Source organism: Osmerus eperlanus, chromosome 2 (assembly GCF_963692335.1).
Source record: "Osmerus eperlanus chromosome 2, fOsmEpe2.1, whole genome shotgun sequence".
In the NCBI taxonomy this organism is placed as follows: Eukaryota; Metazoa; Chordata; class Actinopteri; order Osmeriformes; family Osmeridae; genus Osmerus; species Osmerus eperlanus.
The window spans coordinates 18,062,875-18,081,558 of record NC_085019.1 but is presented as its reverse complement, the minus strand read 5'-3'; the positions used below and the strand labels follow the sequence as shown (position 1 = coordinate 18,081,558).

The 18,684-nt window shown below is 40.0% G+C and overlaps 1 protein-coding gene across 1 annotated transcript in view; it reads left to right on the top strand.

Annotated features, from left to right (window-relative positions):
- Positions 1-4,737: 4,737 nt before the first annotated feature.
- nudt9 (nudix (nucleoside diphosphate linked moiety X)-type motif 9) overlaps positions 4,738-18,684 on the top strand; it is a 241,099-nt gene continuing 227,152 nt past the window's right edge. Inside the window, exon 1 of the mRNA XM_062453796.1 lies at positions 4,738-4,742. The gene's annotated coding sequence lies outside the window, so the exon portion shown is untranslated. The remainder of the gene's footprint in view (positions 4,743-18,684) is intronic.

The window sequence follows — 18,684 nt, the reverse complement described above, 5'->3', positions numbered from 1 at the left end:
AAAGCCACACGCATTGTGGACAAACCCATGCACCCCAGGCTCCTGTACATCATCACTCCACTCTTTTTTTTTTTGCATATGGCTGCTACCTCAATAACTGATGTCCACATATGATTTTAGTAGGTTATGTTTACATTCACAGTTTCCCTTGCACTAGCCTACTTGTTTACATTCAGAGTATCCCCACTTATTGGTGTCTTGAGGCATTTGTCACAAATTGGATCTTGTCTTGTTGGACCAATCTTTTTTTACCTAATTCTATGTAGTTGTTGTAGTTGTCTAGGTCCTGGAAGAATGTTGTTTCATTTCACTGTGTACTGTAAGTATATGATGACAATAAATGCCAGTTGACTTGTCATGACAACAGACCCAGAAATCCCAAGCCCTTCATGATCCTGGATGTCCATAGTGGATCCTGTGTAATGGATCATGTCCTAAATATAGCCAGTACATCACACAACTCAAACATGCTGTACCTTTTTGCCGATATGTTGACGGAAGCCTTGCCTACCCCTACACAGCATCAAGGTTTTAAATAATTTGTATATATTTTTTATAGCTGTGTGCTGAATGTTTGTGGTAATGACATTCCTTGATATGTAACGTGACAATGACGAGATTGTACCCTTTCCTGGACATGTACCTGAAATGAGTAAAGGGATACTGTGGTAAAAATTAAGAAACGTTTGTGTGGGTTTTTTAACTTACTAAAATATTTTTTTAAATAACTTAGTACTGTCATTACTGTTCCGATTTTCAAATATTCGCACAAGTGAATCCACAGTGAATGGATATGATATATTATCGTAGTGTAGCTGTCGACAAGCTAACATGGCTAATACCGATAATGTAGGCAGCCATGTTTTTTTGTTTTGATCAGTACTCAATGCATTGTGGGTGTCAAAGGGTCAACGAGATAACCTACTCCTCTCACGAGAAAATACTGAGGTGTACGGGGTCAAGTGGTACATCATCAAGGGTCATATCTGTTGCCGGAACACAAAAAAATCAAAGATGGCCTCTAGTAGCTCAAAACGAGACAAAAGACAGACGCTTGTCGGATGTTTTGGATGCATATTTGTGAATATATATCTATTATTTCGATCTCTGGTTGGTTATACAATAGTAAAATGTGTTGAAACTTTCAACACATTTACTAGGTGATGTGAGTAAAGCGTGAGTTATTTTTGGTTAGCTGTTAGCTAACATTAGCTAAACTAAATTGTCTGAACGATTTCATATAGATAAAGGTAAACTTTCTCCAAATATACAGTGTATGTATATTATTTCGATCTCTGGTTGGTTATACAATAGTAAAATGTGTTGAAAGTGATATCCAAGTCAAGGAAAACGGATAATATCATGGTTTACTAGGTGCAGTGAGTGAAGCGTGAGTTATTTTTTGGTTAGCTGTTAGCTCACATTAGCTAAACTAAATTGTCTGAACGTTTTCATATGGATAAGGTTAACTTGTAAAGGAAAGGTAAACACATGTTCATAATATACATGTAGGCTAATGTTGAACTCTCTATTGTGACGTTTTTGAACAAAATTGGACATTCTAAAGGACGCGTTCCAACACTCCGGTGTGTTGGTACGCTTCAGGGACCAGCCAGTTCTCAAAACACCGGTGTGTTCGTACGCATCAAAGGGTTAAACAATAGCTTTGGAGCTGATAGCAAAAAACTAGCCCAGCTGCAAGCGACGCAAGCACACTTCACAATTTCCCCAGAAATTGTACCCTCTCTTTCTCTTAAATTCATGATTCTGTGCCTCTGACCCCCTGCACACATTTGTCTGGTTGTTGAGGTTTGTGTCCAGGATAGTTTTGTATATTTATACAAATGATATGTGCTTCACACACATATCTCACATATGTGTGTGAAGCACATATCTCGAAAATTCCGGTGTGTTGAGTGTGTGTTGACAGAAATGTGCCAGGTGGCTCTGATTGAATGTGTGTGTTCGTGTGTGTGTGTGTATGTTTGAGAAAGGATTGGTGTAGTTTTACTTAATTTCCACTAGGGGGAAGTATTAAACCTCTATGCCATTTACATTGTTTTGAAAAAACTAGTTGACAAGAAATACAACTAATTCCCAGATACTAGAGGCATAACACCATACTATATAGATTGTTCATGCCAGCATGTTGAAATTCTTTGTTTTCCACAAAAATGTCCTTTGTCTTTGAAAAGACTACTTGTTAACTAAAACTCATGGTTGTTATATGTATTCTTAAAGAGACAATTGGGTATGTTTTACTCGATTGATTGTCTGTTGCATTAGCCTAAAGGGAAAGAAGAGATGAGGGAGAGAGAGACACAGAGATATAGACAGAAAAAGGGAGGGTAAGAGTGTTGGTGTGTTCTCTAACTTTGAAAGAGAAAGTTAGTACAAATAACAAATTAGAAGTAGGGAGTGATGACTCACATGAGGAGAGGCAGAGAGAAAGAGCAAGATAGAGGCATGCAGTTTTGTCTTTTTTCTTTTCAATGTGTGCATCAGCATGTTGACACTCGCAAGGAGGCAGACACCTCACATTCTTTTCCAAGAGTGTGTGTCCTTGTATCTGTGTGTTTCTGTAGGTTTGTCTGTCTGTCTTCCATTAGCTAAACCAAGCTAACACACACACACAATCAACATGTGTTTACGTGCTCAAATCCATGTGTGGAAAAGGGGGCAAGAACATCATTGCTCAAGGCACTGTGCCTTACAGAGCATATCTGGTACAGTATGTTAGCCACTGACAGCTAGCTACTCTAATCCAGTCTGTGTTTTGTATATCTTCATTTTAAAGTGTTTGTTTAACAAAGCCAACACAGACAAACACTAGGACTAAACCAATGAATAATTGCCATGTGAGTTCTATGACATCTAAATCTGTAACATCTACATGCACAGGGAGATTTGCGTGCGCACACACACAAATACGCAAATAATTAGGGCTGTCCCCACTCAGTCGACTAGTCGATTGTTTGGTCGATATGCTCTTGGTCGACTCAGATTTGAATTAACTCACATTAATAAAGTGACCACAACAGCTTTCTTTCACCTGAGGTATATAGCAAAGGTACGACCATTCATAAACCAAAATGATGCAGAGAAGTTAATTCATGCTTTTATATCCAGCCGGCTGGACTACTGTAACGCACTTTTCACTGGTCTTCCCAAGAAAACTACTGAAAGACTACAGCTCATTCAAAATTCTGCAGCTAGATTATTAACCAAACCTAAAAGGAGAGAACACATTAGTCCTGTCCTAGCTACTTTACACTGGCTCCCTGTTACCTTCAGAATTGACTTTAAGGTCCTTTTCCTCACATACAAAGCTCTACACGGACAAGGACCTAGCTACATTGCTAACTCCCTTATAAACTACACACCAGCTAGAACACTGCGATCATCAAATGCAGGCCTATTAGAGGTCACCAGAAGCAGTCATAAAAAGATTGGTGATTCGGCCTTTGTCAATTACGCCCCAAAACTATGGAACAAATTACCCATAAATATTAGGGAAGCAAACACGCTAGACATTTTTAAAAGACAGCTTAAAACCTGCCTTTTTACCGAAGCATTTAAGTAATTTTATCTCAGATTTTTTACACAAATAATGTCTTATACTGTATTTCTTCAATTAAATGCTACAGCTTTTCTTGAATTACATGTTTCTATGAGGGCGGTGTGTACACGAGGGCAGCTTTTATTATTATTATTATTTAATTTGTGATTAAGAACAACACAGGAATTGCGCAAAGCAGTTTATTACATACTAGTATTATAATTGGACCAATACGTTGTTCCTATTGGCCCAGAAGACGTTCTCAAAAGTTAATAAATCCGTTTGTATACCTCCTGAAAGTTCGCAGAGGTAAATAAACAGAAAATGTTTACTCCTCGACAGGTCTGCAAACGCCTTTGAAAACCGAGATTTGTTAAAACGTTTGTTAATTTTTTTTACAAACAAATCGTTTTAACAAATCGAGGCGACAAAGCGTTTGCTGACCTGTCGAGGAGTAAACATTTGGTTTCTTATATACTACAACAATACGTGGGAAGATCACAAATCAAACAGGTCGAATCTGGAGCAGACGCCATGTTGTCAGAGCAATCAGCTGCAATTGCACTGGTGACGTCACTACATCTCCAAGGCAACATATCAACAATTCGTCTTCTGTCTGCTTCAGATACTTCTTTAAAACGGGAAGCGATTGCGGGGAGTTTGCGGACCTGTGCAAAAACCATATTTGGTAGTTTTAGTTTTTTTTTAGGCAATTTAGGCTACTTTGTTGCCGAGCAGATGCCACGTTGTTAAGGTCAATGGCTACATCTCTAAGGCAACCGCTTGTTGCTAGGTCTTTCAGGAGGTATATAAACGGATTTATTAACTTTTGAGACCGTCTTCTGGACCAATAGGAACAGCGTATTGGTCCAATTATTACACTAGTATATAAGAAATGTTTTTACGTGCAAGTGCAGATGATTGCTCTGACAACAAGGCGTCTGCTCCAGATTTGCCGTGTTTGATTTGGGATCTTCCGACGTATTGTTGTAGTTTATAAGAAACCAAATGTTTACTCTTCGACAGGTCAGCAAACGCTTTGTCGCCTCGATTTGTTAAAACGATTTGTTTGTAAAAAAATGTAACAAACGTTTTAACAAATCTCGGTTTTCAAAGGCGTTTGCAGACCTGTCGAGGAGTAAACATTTGCAGTTTATTAATTAGTAGGCGTCTTCTCTGGTGTCTCGTTGCTGAGGAGGCAGATGAGGATACTAATAGTGATGCAGAAAGTTTTGTACCGTACCTATTTGTAGTAAAAATAAATTAGAATTATAGTAAATCTAAATTTAATGTTGCTGCATTTTTTCGTTTAAGTGTATCAGATTTGTACAGAGCCCCTAAAGGGACATGAAAAAAAAGAAAGAAATCTGGTGCGCACGAGATACTTCCTCGTGCTCACGAGAAACTTTCTCGTGCTCACGAGAAACTTGTCGTCGTCTTGTGTCGTCTGTTTTGTCTCAAGAGATACACCCGTCTTGACCAGGGGCCTGTACTACGAATCAAGATTTGCCGTTAGCGAGGTAACTTCAGGTTCAACCCAGGGTTTTCTGTACTACGACGGTGGATCACTTGTTACCGGGGTCGGTCGCCATGGTAACACATGCTGAACGGCTAACCTGGTCGGGAGCAGGTTAAGTTGGAGATCAGAGATCAAACGGTATAAAAGCCCCGCCCACTAACTCATTCTTGAGGATAATGCCGTCACCGTTCATAGAAGATCCTGTGGAGCTTGGTGCGCGGATAGTGAGAGGTGCGCTCAGAAGAGCAAGAACATTTAGAGACCGACAAAACCCTTTTGCATTCCCTCATGAGTATCTTTATGAAAGATATAGATTCTCAGCAGAGGGAATTACGTATCTTTGCCAGCTTTTTGAGCCGTATGTTGCCAATGCGACACATTGAAGCCGTGCGCTCACAGTCCCACTATATATAGCGTTTCGTTATTTCGCTACCTACTTTTATAGTGTGGGTGATGCGGAGAACCTGAGCAAGAACACGGTCTGCCGCGCAATTTGCAAAGGATTTTCTTCAATGGCTGTTACCACCATATTCTGATTAATGGAGTGATGAAAAAGAGATATCCAAAGTGCCCTTTGTAAAAACTTTGGACTCTAATATCTTGACAAAATGAAACAAGGATTTTCATTCTGTCTTCATGCAATGTTCTGATTTCCGTTCTGGAAATGTATGCAAATTATATCATATTTTACAACTTAATGCATCATTTGCTCATTTAAACATACATTTACAGGAAACTAGTAATGAAAACAATATTTGACCTAATATTAGTTATCAACTGGGGAGGTTTCATGTTGATATGTTATCCCTGGGGTGTCTCCCCTTAACCCATTCTGTTGTCCTTGGGTTGCTTTGAGCCTTTTTCTAATCATTTCCATATCAGAAATGTGTGTTTCTTTCAACCAAAACATTTCAAACCAAAAAGAACAATGTGTATGGTACCATACAATGCTCTTCACAAGTTAAATAAATGATAATTTCACTACTTTCATTGAATTTGGATGTTTCATTCACTTTTATAGCATTTTTCAAAAAGAATACATAGGACATTGAAAGAAATGGTGAAAACCCCAACAAAAGACTCAAAATGCACAACAAAAAAAGCCACAAAAAGGTATAAAAAGACCAAAACGTAGAACAAAGTTTAACAAATACATCCTTATGTGTTCTCCCTTCCCTAGGAACACAGAAACGCCAGCCTTGTTTTTTTTTTATTAAAAGCCTCTTATACTCTATATCGAGCTGCAGGGTTCTTTTATACAGGGCCTCACATTGTCTGCTCCAACCTGAAACAAAGAACATTGTCCCTTTGCCAGGCACACTTGGAGAAAGTTGAAGGTGTCCATTTGACTACTGTGTTTCAAGGTTCATTGCTTATAATTTGTGTCTTTGTCTTGGCCTTGAAGTGGAGGCCTATAGGCTCAGGGGGAGGAAGACGTTCCTTTAACACCGCAATTTAATCAATTGAGTCATATTTGAAATGAGCATTGTAAGGACTTGTGTCTCATGTTCAGACCACCACCATTAGCAAGTCATTACAGACACTTCAATCACAGCCACACGTTCACACACTCTCACCATCTGTGTTGCAAGTGGTAAATAAAACTCAAAAGTGTACCCCCAAAATGCTCTCTGAGCAGGCAGACACAGTTTCCTGATCATCTAGGACCTCCACTTGAGAAAGTAAATGGCATATTTGATCAATATTCAGCAACCACATATGGCATACATAGTGGCGTATGACTATTAGTTTCACTGTTACCTCTGTATGGCACAGTGGGACAACAATGGGTGGTGGCAGCAACACCACTGTATTTCCTGTTACTGCAGAGAACAGTAATACATTTCACTCCTACAATATTCATAAATAATTGTTGAATGAACATGGTCACATAGACCACATAGATAGTCACATACTTGAAACATACATATGCTTGGGATTCCGAGCTGCTGCCACCAGGGTCTGAAGAAATGCCCCCTTCCACTCCTTCCATCATGGGGCGACTGTAATGGCAGAATTCTAGTGGCACTGTGTAGATTTGAATAGTCAAGAGATGGCGGTTTCAATACATTTATTTTGCTTGTACAAATTTAGAATTAACAAAGTACTTTGTGATCAGTCATAACGAAGGAGGTGCTAGCCACAGGTCGTTCGCAAGAGTGATGAAGAACAACCCTAAAACCCTGCCTTATATAAGCTTAGAACAAATGGTTCTTCTGATGGTCAATCCATCAATATGGCGGTCTCTGTGATTGGTCAGCACTGCTCAGTGACAGTTTGACTCCATACCAAGTGTCCCACAGTTCTTTGATGTGGCATCTCTCCCCAAACCAGTAGATAGTAAAGCCACAGAAGTTGATCAGTCAAATGGTCAACTGTCCTTTGTGTGGGCATCTTCAAACAAGTATTTAATTAACACCACCCATGCAACAGGAAGGGCCAGAGCAGCTTGATCAGAATCAGAATCAGAATGGGATTTATTCGCCATGAAAGTTTGCACAGACAAGGAATTTGCTTTGGCAGGAAGGTGCATACAATAAACATATACCTAAAATTTAAATGTGGACTATCTATACTAAGGGTACATAAACTAGCAGTACTAAGTGGGATTAGAATAGAATTAAATATACAATAAAATAAAATATAAGTTGCCGTAAATTACAATATAAAAATACAAAAATACAAATATTACAAAAAATACAAACGTACAAGATACCATTTTGTAATGCAGTGCAAAAAGCAGTGTGTTTTAAGCAAGAAGTCATTAGAGTCAGTGTGGTCCCTTGGCCTTGTTGAAGAGGCCAACAGCGGAAGGGAAGAAACTGTTTTTGTGGCGTGAGGTATTGGTCCTGATGGACCGCAGCCTTCTGCCGGAGGGGAGTGACTGAAACAGGGAGTGTCCAGGGTGGGAGGAGTCGGCCACAATCTTCCTCGCTCGCCTCAGGGTCCTCGAGGTGTGCAGGTCCTCGAGGGTAGGCAGATTGCAGCCAATCACCTTCTCAGCAGTGCGGATGATACGCTGCAGTCTGCTCTTGTCCTTGGCAGTGGCAGCAGCGTACCAGACGGTGATGGAGGAGGTGAGGATGGACTCAATGATGGCTGAGTAGAAGTGCATCATCATTGTCTTTGGCAGGTTGAACTTCTTCAGCTGCCGAAGGAAGTACATCCTCTGTTGTGCTTTCTTGATGAGGGAGCTGATGTTCAGTTCCCACTTGAGGTCCTGGGAGAGGATAGTGCCCAGGAAGCGGAAGGACTCCACAGTGTTGACTGGGGAGTCACACAGGGTGATGGGGGTGAGTGGGGCTGTGTTCCTCCTGAAGTCCACAACCATCTCCACTGTCTTAAGAGCATTGAGCTCTAAGTTGTTCTGGCTGCACCAGGTCACCAGGTTGGCCGCTTCCCACCTATAATCAGACTTGTCTCCACCAGAGATGAGCCCAATAAGGGTGGTGTCGTCCGCAAACTTCAGGAGTTTGACGGACGGATGACTGGAGGTGCAACTGTTGGTGTACAGGGAGAAGAGCAGAGGAGAAAGGACGCAGCCCTGAGGTGATCCGGTGCTGATGGACCGGGAGTCAGAGACTTGTGTTCCCAGCTTAACGCACTGCTTCCTGTCAGACAGGAAGTCTGTGATCCACCTGCAGGTGGAATCAGGCACGTTCAGCTGGGAGAGCCTGTCCTGAAGCAGGGCGGGGATGATGGTATTGAAGGCAGAGCTGAAGTCCACAAACAGGATCCTGGCATAGGATGCTGGGGAGTCCAGGTGCTGTAGGGTGAAGTGGAGGGCCATGTTAACTGCATCGTCCACAGACCTGTTGGCTCTGTAGGCAAACTGCAGGGGGTCCAGTAGAGGGTCAGTGATGGATTTAAGGTGTGCCAGCACCAGGCGCTCGAAAGACTTCATTACCACAGAGGTCAGGGCGACGGGTCTGTAGTCATTATGTCCTGTTGGCCTTGGCTTTTTGGGCACAGGGATGATGGTGGAGGACTTGAGACAGGCTGGCACATGGAATGTCTCAAGGGAGGTGTTAAAGATGTAGGTAAACACCGGAGACAGCTGGTCAGCGCAGTGCTTGAGGGTGGCTGGAGAGACAGAGTCCGGCCCAGCTGCTTTGCGGGGATTCTGCCTCTTGAAAAGTCTGTTAACTTCACCCTCCTCAATGGAGAGAGTCGTCACTGTAGAGGGGGGGAGGTGGGAGGCCTCCTGGGTGGGAAGGGGTAGTTCAGGACTGTCCAATTGTCTTTCAAATCTGCAGTAGAACTCATTCAGGTCGTTGGCCAGGCGGGAGTCGTTAGTGGAGTGGGGGGCTCTGGGCTTGTAGTTGGTAATCTGCCTAAGCCCTCTCCAGACAGAAGCAGAGTCGTTTGCAGAGAATTGGTGTTTTAGTCTCTCTGAGTACAGTGAAAGTTGATTCAACTCATTTGGTAGCGATGCCACCTGTAGTTTTATAACACCTAACTAGGAGACGTGAACTCTAGGGACGGGAAGTCTGGGTGACCTGGGAGAGTTCTTGTCACCTGGGGAGGAAGAGACAGCTGGGAACTGGAGAGGCAAGGGAGCCGGTGCGACTCCGTCGGCGTGGGGCACGCACAGCGTTACCGGGGATATTTCTCTCCAACTTGCGTTCACTGAGCAACAAACTGGATGAACTTCAGCTACTGGTGTGGAAAAACAGAGACCTCCATTCATCTTCCGTTTTGTGCTTTACGGAGACATGGCTGAGTGAACTGATCCCAGACTCTGCGCTACAGCTAGCAGGTTTCAAACTGCTGAGAGCGGATCGTGACCCTGTGCTCTCTGGCAAAACAAAAGGCGGTGGTGTTTGTTTGCATTTGTTTTTATTTGTATTTGTTTGCAGAGCACCGGCTCCCTTGCCTCTCCAGTTCCCAGCTGTCTCTTCCTCCCCAGGTGACAAGAACTCTCCCAGGTCACCCAGACTTCCCGTCCCTAGACTTCACGTCTCCTAGTTAGGTGTTATAAAACTACAGGTGGCATCGCTACCAAATGAGTTGAATCAACTTTCACTGTATCAAGCTTCTTAACCTTCGTGCTGCCTTCGGGTCACATGACCCAAAGGTTCATAACGAACCATCGTTGTGTTTACCCAATTTTACCCAATACAAAAACAAATAAAAATAATTTTCTTTTAACCTTCGCAATGTGGGGGGTCTGAGACAGCCCAACGGTTAAAAGAAAATGCTTCACTTTGTTTTTGTATGCGGTAAAGTTGTCGCAATACGACGGTGGGTCACAATGACTGATGGGTCAGAACGACCCGAAGATAACACAAGGGTTAACCAACTTTAGACTTCCATTAAAACACATTCCTCATATATAAAACACACACATTATAACTGTATTCCAAATTTCCACCACAATTCCACTCTTTTTTTATATTTTTTTTTTTACAATACCATAAACCCAAACAGTTAATCAAGAAAAATAAAATTCAAACATTAACATAAGAAATGCCATTCCCAAGACAAAACCCATCGTACCCCGTACACCACAAAGTCCAGGTTGTCGGAACGGATGCCATGATTATGCATCCGTAGTGACCATCTTCAGTTGGCTGCAGGCAAACTTCTTTCAGGCGGTGTAGTCTAGTCGAACCGATTGCAAACGACGATCAAATTGCTCAGGGCAACTTTCAACGACACTGCACTTTGCGTACAGCTCGGAAATTTCCTTGGTACTACGCAGAACGCGTATCCTCTGTTTCCGTCTCCAGACAAGGTGCACGCTTACAATGGTTAGCGTGTATCCACGTTGCTCTTCCCTCCGATCTTAACCGCCGGATTAGTCGTCAGGAGAATCTGGTATGGCCCCGTCCACCTTGGGTTTTACCAGGCGTTTCAGGTCCTTCACCACGATCCAGTCATCCTGGTATCAAATCATGCAGCGGTCCAGTCATAGGAATAGCCTCCTTCACCTGCCTGTGAATCTCACACAAAGTAGACTCCAAAAGGTTGCACAGTGATAAACAAGCACATTCTCACAGAGGTCAGTTAAAGGTAACTGACTTCTTGTCGTCTGACTTAGTCTTCAAAATTCTGTTCTCTCATTCAACTGAAGTGATTAACACAATGTTGAATCCTATCAACACCAAAATAACTTCCATAAACAAGTGTGACCCATTATCATTACATATCCTCAAAGAAAAATCTAATCGAAGAATAATAAAACTTGACCACTGAGCCCCTGAGAAGTCTAAAACTTCTTCCCATCCAACAACCATCAACAATCATTAAACAGTATCACTTCTCCAAAAATGTAACTCTACAAAATCCATCTATCAATACTCAAATAGTTTCTATAACCTTAACTGTGAAGCTTATCGTGTTTAAATTCCTTTTCTCATAATACTTGTCCCACATATGAAGAACTAACAAAATGACTATGCATCCATTACAAATCCTCTTGTATGCTAAAATAATGCATTCTTGATATCACACAAACTGTAGAGGCATGATCTTTCCATGTGTTAACTTAGCAAAATCTCAAGATAAATGTTTTATGCAGACCATACAACCTCCATTTTTATTCTCATATCCTTCCTTTTTCCAAAACGCATTTTCTTGTGGATTAGTCCAAGTTCGAATCTCCATTCCACCATTCCTCTCTCCATCTGTCCTCTGTATTCTGTAATTCTTATCAAATATACTCAAACAAAAACAAAATTCTCACTCTGGGTTAAATACAGTCCAATACTTTCAACTCAGCAATATCATATCAAACCCTCACAGTCCTATCACAAATCCAAACTACTGAAGCTAAATTCATAAAACCATAAAACCCCCATAGTCACTCTCTGTTTGGATCAGTCAGTCATCAGTCAGTCATAAATTCCTAAACGTCACCTCTTCCTCTCTAAGAAGCCTGCGCTTCCCTTAAAGAATCTGTAACAAATGTTGTATCAAGGTCACACAACAATTTTCTCAAAAGAGTCCTGTAAGCCCAAATTTGTCAAGTTAGGCTCATCCGGACATAGCAACATCATCTCATCACTTCCTGTAAACATACGTATCAAAAACATATTCTAGTTAGTTCATCAATGCATGCAGGCAATCTAGAAACTGCTCCAGCTAGTATCAGCACTAGCATTTTCCCTGTGGAATAATCATCATTGTTAGAGTGAATTCCACATTTGCATACAGCAAGTTGTTCTATAAGTGAAAATAAGAAACTTCCTGTTTCCATACCTTTCCCAAAATCATATGTAACACCAAAGATGTATTTAACCCTTTCACACGTAGGTTCTAAATTCCTTGACTGGACCCCCAGAGTGAGTTTTTTATGCGCGTGAGTTTGGATCAATCTCAACGTTCCAGAAATTGATTATGACGCATTAAAATCGAATTGCTATACAATTTAAGTATTTATCGGTTCGCATTTTCCATTGACCTAGTTTGCACCCCGTATTAGTGACGAATACTCCATTCATTGGTTGTTTTGTTTATCCACCTTCTCATTACGTATTTCTTCCACTTCAGGGGACTGGCGGAAACCTTCAAAGTAGATATTTTGGCTATTATTCTGGTGACTGAAGTATTTGTATAACTCAAATTATACCACCCATATAGTTTGCACGATACTGAGATGAAAGCATGAACTGTTGTATTTCACGAGGTGATGTTTTTGCCAAACTAGCTAGCTCGTAGTGTAGTAAAGAGTCAATCAACAAGTTAGCTGTTGCTAATTTACTAGGCTATGTTACGTTGTTTGTGTGGTCGGATTATAACGAATACAAAATAATTTGGATACATCCAGTCAGTCTAATTTGATTTCTATTCATCGTTTTGTTTTCTCTAGCTGGCTTCCATCTCGTAAACCTTCTGAGTTGGCAACGCAGCCAGTGTTCACAAAATAAGTTACTGGATGGAAGCCAGCTAAACGAAAACAAAACGATACATTACAATCCTAGTAATACGCTAGACTGACTAGATGCACTTGCATTACTTTGTTATAATCCTACTACACAAACTACGTAACATAGCCAAGTAAATTAGCAGCAACTGTTGATCGTCAACCAAATTGAGCTATACTGTAGGCGAGACTGGAACATGACTCCCAGACACCTCGGCGAAAGGCGATCAAGCAAGCTCATGCTGCTTGGATACCTTCAAACCTTTTTGGTTGGCTTCAATTTATCTGGGAAACTTTTCTGGTGAGTAGATTATTTATACCCACAAAATATACACATACCTGTGGCATGATATTGAGACGAAAGCATGACCTGTGGTTGTTTTCCACTATCTGATGTTTTTGCTAGCTAGCTCGTAGTAAAGGGTATTATTCAGGTAACTAGCGATTACTAACTTGCCATGTTTAGTCCAATTAAAGCAAACACAATAATTCAGACATCCATTCTATATTGATGGCTATGTTTTGTGATCTCTTGCTACCATCTACTGTCATTAATTTCCGTGTTGATAGAAAATGTATTCCTCATTTATTGTCAGGCCACAGTTCAAGCAAAAATGAGAGGCAAGTGTAATTTGTTTGGAAAATCTGGGCTAGGGCTAGTTGATGGACGACATGTAGAATAAACCAGACTTTATGCTTATTCAATCTAACAACCTATTGAAATGACAAGACGGCAATGTATGACTGTAATGTTTCATACTGTAATGAAACGCACCACTTGTCATACCACTTGATTGCCTGCTGTTGACCGTTTTCTATTTCTTGAACATCTCCCTATAATTTTACAGGTGAATGTTGGCCCGCACAGGCCCCGTTCCAAGAAACAGAACATGACAGCACTGCTGTACAAATTGTCCACGTATAGTACATGGCCTTCTCTCAGGTGTCGAGCAAGTACGGTCAGCACAAAGTGACCATTCCTTGCTGAACATCAACGAGACCGTCAAACACCTAATTCCTTGATGTACCAGCAGCATGTTTATTTTTTTGCAAAGGCTGAAAGCCCATCTCCCATCCCACACCCTCACCACATTGCATAGAGGGACTGTAGAGAGCATCCCAAGGAGCTGCATCACGGCCTGCAGAGGACAGTGAGGACAGCTGAGAAGATAGTCAGGATCTCTCTGCCCTCCCTCACAAACATCTATACCAAATGCTGCATCCCCAAACCCACACGCATTGTGGACAAACCCATGCACCCCACACGCTCCTGTACATCATCAAACTCAATATTTTTGCATATTGCTGCTACCTCAATAACTGATGTCCATGTATTATGGTATTAGTATGTTATGTTTACATTCAGTTTCCCTTGCACTAGCTTACTTGTTTACATTCACAGTATCCCCACTTCTTGGTGTTTTGAGGCATTTGTCACAAATTTCATCTTGTCTTATTGGACCAATTTTATTGACCTAATTCCACACAGTTGTTGTAGTTGTCTAGGTTATGTCTAGGTCCTGGAAGAACGTTGTTTTGTTTCATTGTGTACTGTAAGTATATGATGACAATAAATACCAGTTGACTTGTCATGACAACAGATCCAGAAATCCCAAGCCCTTCATGATCCTGGATGTCCATAGTGGATCCTGTGTAAAGGATCATGTCCTAAACATAGCCAGTACATCACACAACTCAAACATGCTGTACCTTTTTGCCGATATGTTGACGGAAGCTTTGCCTACCCGTACACAGTGTCAAGGTTTTAAATCATTTTGATGTGATATTTTTTATAGCTGTGTGCTAATGATATTCATTGATATGTAACGTGACAATGACGAGATTGTACCCTTTCCTGGACATGTAATTAGCTACCTGAAATGAGTAAAAGGATACGTGTTAAAAATTAAGAAACGTGTTGGTGTGGGATTTTTAACTTATTAAAATATTTATTAAAATAACTTAGTACTGTCATTACTGTTCCGATTTTTAAATATTCACACAGGTGAATCCACAGTGAATTGATATGATATATTATCGTAGTGTAGCTTTCGAGAAGCTAACTTGGCTAATGACGATAATGTAGGCTGCCATGTTTTTTGTTTTGATCAGTACTCTGCATTGTGGGTGTCAAATGGTCACGAGAAAATACTGAGGTGTACGGGGTCAAGGGGTACATCATCAAGGGTCATATTTGTTGCCGGAAGACAAAAAAATCAAAGATGGCCTCTAGTAGCTCAAAACGAGACGAAAGACAGACGAATGTCAGATGTTTTAGATGCATATTTGTGAACGTATATCTATTATTTCGATCTCTGGTTGGTTGTACAATAGTAAAATCTGTTGAAAGCGATAGCCAAGTCAAGGAAAACGGATAATATTATGGTTTACTAGGTGGCGTGAGTAAAGCGTGAGTTATTTTTGGTTAGCTGTTAGCTAACATTAGCTAAACTAAATTGTTTGAACGTTTTCTTATGGATAATAAAGGTAAACTTTCTCAAAATATACAGTAAATTGAGATTCATGTTTATAACATACGCGTAGGCTAATGCTGAAGAGTTTATTGTTACGTAATAAGCCAAACTGGACATTCTAAAGGACGCGTTCCAACACACCGGTGTGTTGGTACGCTCCAGGGACCAGCCAGGACTCAACACACCGGTGTGTTCGTACGCGTCAAAGGGTTAACTACCCTTGAATACCTTTATATTTCAGATTCCCTTTAAAAAAAAAATCTGTAAATTCACCAAATCAAATCTCTCTTTTTCCAAGACATGTAGAAAACTAGCATCACTACCCTAAACCAGAATTTAGTCTGTATGATTCCAAAATGAAACATAGACCATAAAATGTTCTTAATGTAACCATTAGCCAAACTTATACCCCATCTATATTTCTATATAGGTTAGATAGGTAGAACTTCATAACTTGCTTTGGCTGCAGTCCAGAACAAGCTACTTAGCACAAACCATCATAACCACAATTTATCAGACTTAATGAGTCTTCCCAAATTATTTCAAAACCAAGTTATAATAACCCTCTTTATGAACCAATAGCATGATGAAACAACCTCATCACAGCCTAACTGTTTATCCCAAAACATTGTAACATACCCTGATAAAACTCTCAAAGAAAACTTAAACTCAAATTTCAGTCAAACTCCAAACAAAAGTACATTGCAATCATTTTCTCTTATTTCACAACCACATTACATCTAATACCTTTATCAAAACTCTTAAAAACCCTCTAGATTTTAGTATTCTGATTTAAAACGTTTGCCCATATACCTCTTCAAAGCATATGCATAGTTCCCTTTTCAGAACATCAAAGTGTTTAAACCAATCATCTCTTCACATCCACAAAACGTTCTCTTGTTTCATTAAATTCATGTTCGCACACTTAAAACTGCTCTTAGAATAAGTAATTCATGCTAGAATTACGCTACGACTCGCAATCACATCAATCAAACAATGCCCTTAAGACAAAAGAAAATAGAAACTCTCCCATTTTCGTTTAAACCTTTAAATTCACAATTTAACATAAACCCGTAAAACAAAACCTTATTCTTTAACTCCTCAAAAGTTTTATCAAAGAATGTAATGTATACACCTTTGAATATTCCTATATTTACCAGCTATCTCAATTACTCTTTGTTAGTGAATCAACTCAAATAAACAAGCGCGCATTTCAAACTCGAATCAAACAGCGCGCTCTGGAACAAAGCAAAAACTCTCAACCTTTTTTTTTTTTTTTTTTTAAACAACACAGATGGTTGTCGTTTACCATCTATTCACTTAATTTTGCTAAAGTATAACTTTTCCAATCCAATTAGAACTAATTCATGAACCAGGGGTCTAATTTCTGCATTTTTATGGATACCATCACACACCACAGATTTTCCACTCGTAAATACAAGTTCTGGTCTGAAAGGCTTCTACCTCCCTGTTTGGCTAGGAATTAGAACGAATGTTAATCATACATTCGTAAACCACCAAACTTCGAATTCATCTAAACGGACACATCTTTCACCATTAATACTCACATAATTATGCAGAATTACACCCTCTGGGATCACCTTTGTAAAACTCAACGTAACGGGACTTTTTTTTTTGTAGCCCCCACCTTTCCTCGGAATTTCTGAAACTCATTTAAAATGTCCTCAAACAAACAAAAACCTTGTTAGCAAATGTCTCAAAATACTCATCACCCAACATATTTCAAAAATAACCAAATTAATATGTAAAATTCGCTCCAAATGTATCTGTTTCTCTAAATTTGCGTCTTAGTCAATTTCTCAATTTCCATCTGCGCATGTGTCATGCGGTTACTCATCCTGGATTTCAAATATCAAGCTGCAATTCCTTTACTAGCCTGTACCCGCCTGTCGATCTGTTAGTTTGTTAGCCAATATCGTTGCCATAGTTGCAAATTCAACTTCCTGGACTCTCCTTTGTCTCAGGACAGAGCAAAATGCACTTCCTCCACGTTTTCACCATTAGCCATTAGCCAACAAAGTCACAGCCTGGATTTTTTCCTCAGATCCCAGCAATCCTAGCAATTTGTAAATGACTTGGTTCAACAGACAGCGGACTGGCAAATTTGCTAGAATCATGTCAGCCTTCGGATTTCTTTCTAGGGACAATTCTACCCTCTTACAACATAACCAATTACCCATAGTTATATTTACAACAGAACCTTTACAATTCTATCAACCATTAGTACTATTTTAATTTCAACATAAAAATTAGGCTCCAAAATCTACATATGCACCTAATATCACTCGTCAGAGAATGACAGTTTACACATGTATTAGCATTCTGGTTGGACAAAGCTTCAACTTCAAGTCCATTTAAATAGGTAAATATGAATACCACCAAACCCAACACATTTCAACAAATCATCTCAGCAGCAATAAACACACATATGTAGCACCTTTGCCCTTAACAACAATCGCAATTCAGTCTCTCAAACTAGTTCAATCTTTCTAATCACTTCTTCATAACCCTTTACATATTTCTTTAAACAACAGTAACATCTGTGAACTCCCACAAAATTAAAAATAAAAACCATCGAACATTTCCAGACATAAACAAAAATATTCCTTAAACAACATAACATTTCCGTTTGAACACATAACTTTCTATAAAAGTTTCAATAACCCCGGGATTGTAATTCTTCAAATGAATAGCGCTTTTGTTGCCAAAACTGTCCTTTTACCAATTATCCTACCCAAAAACTAAATTTCCAGCGCGTTATTCAATAACGAATCAAGCTCATACTATAGAAAATCGGTCTGTACATAATTTCCAAATCAAGAGTATGGCAACTCACAATATTTTCTTAAGTTTGACAAAGAAACAGAAACACACATCTGTTTTCCAACCAATATATTTCTCAATTCAACGTCAAATTCTCTCTAAAAAGGTTTTTTTTTTTTTTTTTTTTGCACTCATGGCGGGTGTGGGCCACTGCACGCAGAATGAGCTTCAATGAAAGAATCAACTTCCGCTAGGCTCAAGCGCATGCGCCTCTTTTCAAGTGGAGAATTCAGTCAAAGAATTAACATTAGCATTTTCAAAACAGAATGTCTCTGTCTTCAAAAACAAATGCCTTCTGGCGGTAATCAGACCGATGTAAAGTCTAACATCAAATATATAACGGTTAACACAAAGTTGTAAAACAATATAACAAGTCAATCGTCTCTCCTCTACCAACAGTGTCATAACCAATAAACATTGT